Source organism: Triticum dicoccoides, chromosome 5A, assembly GCF_002162155.2.
Source record: "Triticum dicoccoides isolate Atlit2015 ecotype Zavitan chromosome 5A, WEW_v2.0, whole genome shotgun sequence".
Classification (NCBI taxonomy): Eukaryota; Viridiplantae; Streptophyta; class Magnoliopsida; order Poales; family Poaceae; genus Triticum; species Triticum dicoccoides.
In genome coordinates this window covers 154,917,644-154,923,334 of record NC_041388.1, presented here as the reverse complement: position 1 = coordinate 154,923,334, position 5,691 = coordinate 154,917,644, and the positions used below count along the sequence as shown (strand labels likewise).

Below are 5,691 nucleotides of genomic sequence, written 5' to 3'. Positions count from 1 at the left end.
TCCCTCCTGCGCGTCGGCGGCCACCGCCTCCCTCCAGAGCGCCGCCCGCCGCGCCGCCTACCTCCCCCGCGTCGCCGGCCACCGCCTCCCTCCCCGCACTGATTGGCCGCCGCATCCCTCCACCGCACCGACGGCCGCCGCATCCCTCCCCCACACCAACGGCAGCTGTATCCCTCCCCCGTGCAGACGGCCGCTGCAAGCTCCTCCCGCTCATGGCCGCCGCAAGCTCCTCTTGTACGCCAACCTCCACCCCGCCTTCCCCTCCATTCTCCCTCATGCTCGGGCGCCAGCCATCCTTCTTCCACACGCGCGGCACCTAGATCCACCGCCGGCCGACCTCCCTCATCCCGTTTGTTGGCCGCCGTCCATGTCGTACCATTTTTTCTGGAAGGTCTGAACTTTTTTCCAAAGCAAACCAATTTTCCATTGATCTCTGTCTACCTTCCCTAATCTCTGAATTTTTTTGCCACAGAAAACCAACTTGGACTTCGCTTACGACCTTTGCACCATTTTGAGCGCCGACAGCTCCTTCCTTTGCCATTGATACAGCCATCGACATGTACTGAGTGTTCCTTTGCAAGTTCAATCAGTGTCATCGCACAAGTTCAGAAGTTTGATTTTGTGAAGAAGTATGAAAATTCTCAGTGCAAATGTGGAAAACCAGAAAGTTATAATAATGGTGTACCAAAAGTTCAAGGATAGTAATCCGAGAACGTGGGAGCAACTACTGATGGAGGCGGAGTCAAAATCTCGTGACTTTCTGCTGCAGATCTTCAGCATGGACTTCGATGAAGACACTCCTCTGATGTTAATGCGCATTTGCATTTTAATAAAGAAGTTACAGAATTTCAGTTCCTCGGTACTTATAAGATCTTCAGAGGATGACAGAGGATGCCCATGTGTACTGTGTACAAGCCAGCCAACCATGTATAAGGATCCAATGGAAGACTAGCAATTGACCGTGGAGGACGTACTGGATCCCTGACATGATGCAATTAGTCATCAGTGTCGATGACTGATTTGTTTTGTTTTGTACAAGTTAAAACATCAGCGGCCATAGGGAAGGAGACCTTCCCAGACCGTGCCCCTGGACAATGCAACAACGAATTGGACGCCATTTCCGCCTCTCTGCCAGCAGTGTCGTTGTCCCCTTCTAGCTCAGCACCAGTTTCCCCACCTCATGATATGGTCTGCAGGTGCTTGTGAGTTGTCTGCTAGGTGTTGTTTAAGTGTCACAGACGACGTGTTGTCTCCTGGCATCTGGATTAGCTGCCGACTGCAAATAAAAGGTTGGAACTTCCTGTCTATTTTGGTTGGTAATATGTATCAACAAAATTCTTTTCTACATGGTAGTTCAAGTATTTTTTAAAAATCTCTACAGGATAGTTCATGTGTTGCTAGCAGATAAGTTCAAAGAACAAACCGCCACAAGTACTCAATTTCATATCATTTTATTTTGTTTAAATTAAATCAGCTCTACTACATAAGCTATTCAAGTTCAGAGCTAACAACATCATCAGTTCGGACATGAAACCAAATCTAAAATTAAAACCCCCAAAAGGTTGACTTCTATAAGTCCATGTTCCCAGACCGAGTCCGTTCAAAAAATCTGATCATACGAGTCCACTGTTTCATTTTGCTGAGTTTAGAAAGAAAAAATGATGTTGTTTTTGCCATTTTCAAAATTTCTCTTAAACAAAAAGTTCATTATTAAAATGTTTTGTGCCTATCCTTACATTAGCTAGTCTTCACCATGTCCAGATGGTGCCTAGGAGAAGTGAAGATAAGGTTTATATTGATGTTTATGATAGTTGAAAGATTAGGTGTAAAAAATATTTTCTTGCAGGCTACTGAATGTTTCAGTTCGTTGTGTGTGAATTTTGTTGTAGCAAAAAAATTTCTCTTCCTCTCTAAATCTCCTTTCTGTCACTAATTTATTTTCTCTCTGAATGCAGCACGAGCGAGGCTGGAGCGACTGCAGACCGGTGACGAGAACCACTCTTCAGTTCTGCTATTCGTGTATTGGAAGTACGTATCCTCTATCCAGGCAGGAGGTAGAGGTAATTTCTCCCCTAATGCATGTGTCATGCGTGCCTTTTTTTGGCCACACAAAGTCACTAACTGTCCTTGTTGGTAACTGCAAGTTGAACCACTACGAAGTGGCATTTGCAGAAATACTGTGTTGCTACTTTTCTTGGTTGTAATCCCGTGAACCATTTAATTAAATGCATTGCCACTCCCTTTCCTATATAAAGGATATGATTGATGTGATGCAGTAATTCTTTCATTTCCATTACTAGCAAGTAAACAATTACTAGTTCATAACGATGCATAACTTTATGCATATGGCAATTAAAAAAGCAACCAGTTCATACCTTTTTTTGCGGGTGAGCAACCAGTTCATACCCACTGCGCTAGCCACCTGAAAAAGCATAGCTTTAAGTATTTTGGCACGCCGCCCCAGGCCGTTCACAGCCGCTACCCCAGTCCGTTCACCACTGCCAATCAAGATCATTCAACGAGGGGGCGTTCAACAAAAGCAATGGTCACAACTCAAAATCTTTCGTCTCGTTTTCTTCTGCCTCTGTAGTTTTCTTTTTTGATTTTGGGGACTGAGTGAGTGCATTTCACCAAGGCATCCCATGTGCTGATGGGTATGCTTGCTTAGCACAAAATTCATAAATTGTCAATTTATTTTGAATTGAACTGATGCTGATCTTGATTCAGACCAGAGGGGAGTAGCCGGAACTAAAATGATTCAATTCATCGTTGGCACCCCTGTAAACCAAACAGTGAAGAACAAGCTTCAGTACAAGAAAAAATGGGTCGTTCAGTTCAATTCTGAATTATAGGTGTGTGAACACATCCTACACAGTAACTAGGTCAACCGTGCATTTCCAAATACATCAGACCTTGAATAAAATACCGAAGTGCACCGCGTAGATTTCCATCAGTTCGCTTATAAAAAAACAGAAAGTATTTGGAAAGTATTTGAATAAAATATTTTGTGGGTAAGTAAACTAATCATGTTCTTGTAGTTTGGAGGGAAAACATAATAACTTCTACGGAAATAAATATAGAAGTTCATATTTCAAAACAATGAAGTATTTGGGAAGTAAAATGAAGTATTTCAAAGTACACATCTTTTTAGGTTTCATTGTGAACATGTAATGTTACTGTACATGAACTTGTTGTTCTTTTTACATGAACTTGTGCATGCTAATTGATGGCTGTTGTGTGTGTGCAGGGACGGTGGCATGAAGCAGTTGAGTAGGTGTGCGTGGTGAGCAGCTACTGAACTTATTCAAACAATACAAATACAGTCCCACACAGCCTCTCAACACCACTTCTCGAACCTGCTTGAACCTTCATGGCCCAGGCCGTTCACTGCCTCCACACAAGGCCATTCGATGACGCAACGCTCAAGCCGTTCACCTCCGCCACACAAGGTCGTGCGACGACGCAGTGATCAGGCTGTTCACCTCTACCACCGCAAGCCGTTCACCTTTACCACAGGTGGTCGACGCAACGCTAAGGATGTTGTGTTCTTTTTTAGTACATGTTATGTGTGCTTTTCAGTTCACCTAGTTGGCAATTCTATGTCCAATTTCTCCTCTGTTTATGTGTCTTCCTGTAGCACAAGAGGTGTTGTGTGTTATGCCTTAATAAGCAAATATTGTTTTGTTCTCAGTATTCTGATGTAGGCCAAAATGGTGAACATTTAAACATCAGCCCAAATTAATAGAACTGAGATGTTCTACTTTGAGTAAACGGGTGAACCTAGATGCAACAAAGCTCTGCCATTAGCCATGGGGATTATCAGTTCATGTGTATTGTATTCTTTTTGTCCGTCAATGTATTTTCTTGTTTGTCAGGTCATGTGCAAGTTTGTTATCAGTTCATGTGTATGTGTGTAGGTAATCACTACTATTGTTGCTAGCTATCAATCTGACTGTGGTATTACTGCGGCTGCTCTATGTAATTAGCCCCTTTGTTGGGTGAAACTCCTACTGCTTGCTAGCTTTGGAATTGTAAAAACACAACAAGTTTGCAAATTAAAAGTTGTAAGTTCAACATGACGTCGCTGATAAGTTTTGGGAAAAAGCTCAAACAAAAAAAAACCCCATGGAAATTCAAATGGTAAAAGTTCAAGTCGTAGAATGAGAGAAGTCCAGAACATCATTGAAAAAAAGGTTAAGAGTTAAAAAAAAGAAACACAGAAAACATTTTTCTTTTCAAAAAATGTCATTCAGTTCAACAACATAAAACCATGCAAGCTCGGGGATGATGATATCATAAACCATTGAAAAGTTACGAGGAAAACGATACCAAAAAAGAGAGTAAAGTCTAATCTGTGAAGACACACTTAGTACAAACTCATACGGACATCAATTCAAGTAATATTTTTTCAGAACCATCCAAAATTACTCAATGAAAAATAAATCAGTACGGACACACACATAGATCAGTACGAGTACTCTGTTTTTCGGTGGGGAAAACAGTAGGATCCGTCTCATCGTATTCAAAATTACTCCTAAACGGTTGCGAAGTAGAGAAAACATTCAACATGACTAAGTTTCGCATTTTCGATAGCTATCCAACAGTATATTATTTGCCCCATTTCGACAAACTTAAAAAAAACCATGTTCAAAACCAATTTAAACCGTATTTGAATTCGTATTTAAACCGTAAGAAATTAGAAAACACTTTCTATACGCAAAATTTGCGCATTTCCCATAGCTTTCCAACTCCGTATCATTTGCATCAATCCGACAAACCGTTTGCAAAAAACAGTGAAAAACGTTTCGCTCAGAATTTCACCGTTTTTCAAATTACTTTTAAATCATATAGAATTTGAAAAAATAGTAGATATATGGAAGATGCGGCTTTTCACAAGCTTTCCAACGCCATCTCATTTTCTCAATTCCGACAAACCATTTGAAAATTAAGTCCAAAATACGATTCGCGTTTTCGGTTTTGAAAAAAAAATGATTTTTTCAAAACTGCTCTTAAATCATAATTTTTTTGCAAAAACAAATTATAAGACTGAAATGTGGATGTCAAGAGCTTTCCAACGATATGTTACACGCCCCGTTTCAACAAAAAAATTGCAAAAAAATTTGAACTAAAGAAGACGATTTTTAACAGCAACAGAAAGCATCAGTTCAACCGCTCGAATTTCATCAATTCAACTGCTTGAATTCATTAGTTCAAGTAGGGTAACAGAATATATATTTTATGTTATGGTAGGGTGAGTTTTCAAACCTAGCTATTTGGGGTCATGCATTCATAGCTAGGATTCCCTTACCGTCGACACATATATTCGACAGGTGCCACATAAAAGTTGTGCATTGGGTATTCCAACATCAAACCACCCTTTTCATACATATATTTGGTCCACATGCAAGTGTGTTCGTGTTCTGACCCTCTCCCGCGTTATTCTTTTTGCCAAATTTTATAAACAGCACACGAGTTTGATGTAGAAACCGTCTGCAATTGGGTACGCAACAGACACGGTTCGGTCAGACTACCCGTGTACCACGCCCGTGCCCTGCACTCCCTCACATCAGCACAGTAGATTGGGCTCCACGAGGCTTGCCTCCCAGTCTCAAAAATATCTACTGCCTCGTAATCTCGAAAATATCTACCGCCTCGAAGGTTTTAATGTTTGATAGCACACGATTAGTATGT

General features: G+C 41.3%; 1 long non-coding RNA gene across 1 annotated transcript; it reads left to right on the top strand.

The window, feature by feature from the left end:
* Positions 1-44: 44 nt before the first annotated feature.
* LOC119300618 lies at positions 45-3,874 on the top strand. Its single transcript, XR_005146527.1, has 4 exons — positions 45-391; positions 473-1,289; positions 1,956-2,060; positions 3,248-3,874. It is a non-coding gene; the product is annotated as an uncharacterized LOC119300618 (long non-coding RNA).
* The last annotated feature ends 1,817 nt before the right edge of the window (positions 3,875-5,691 follow it).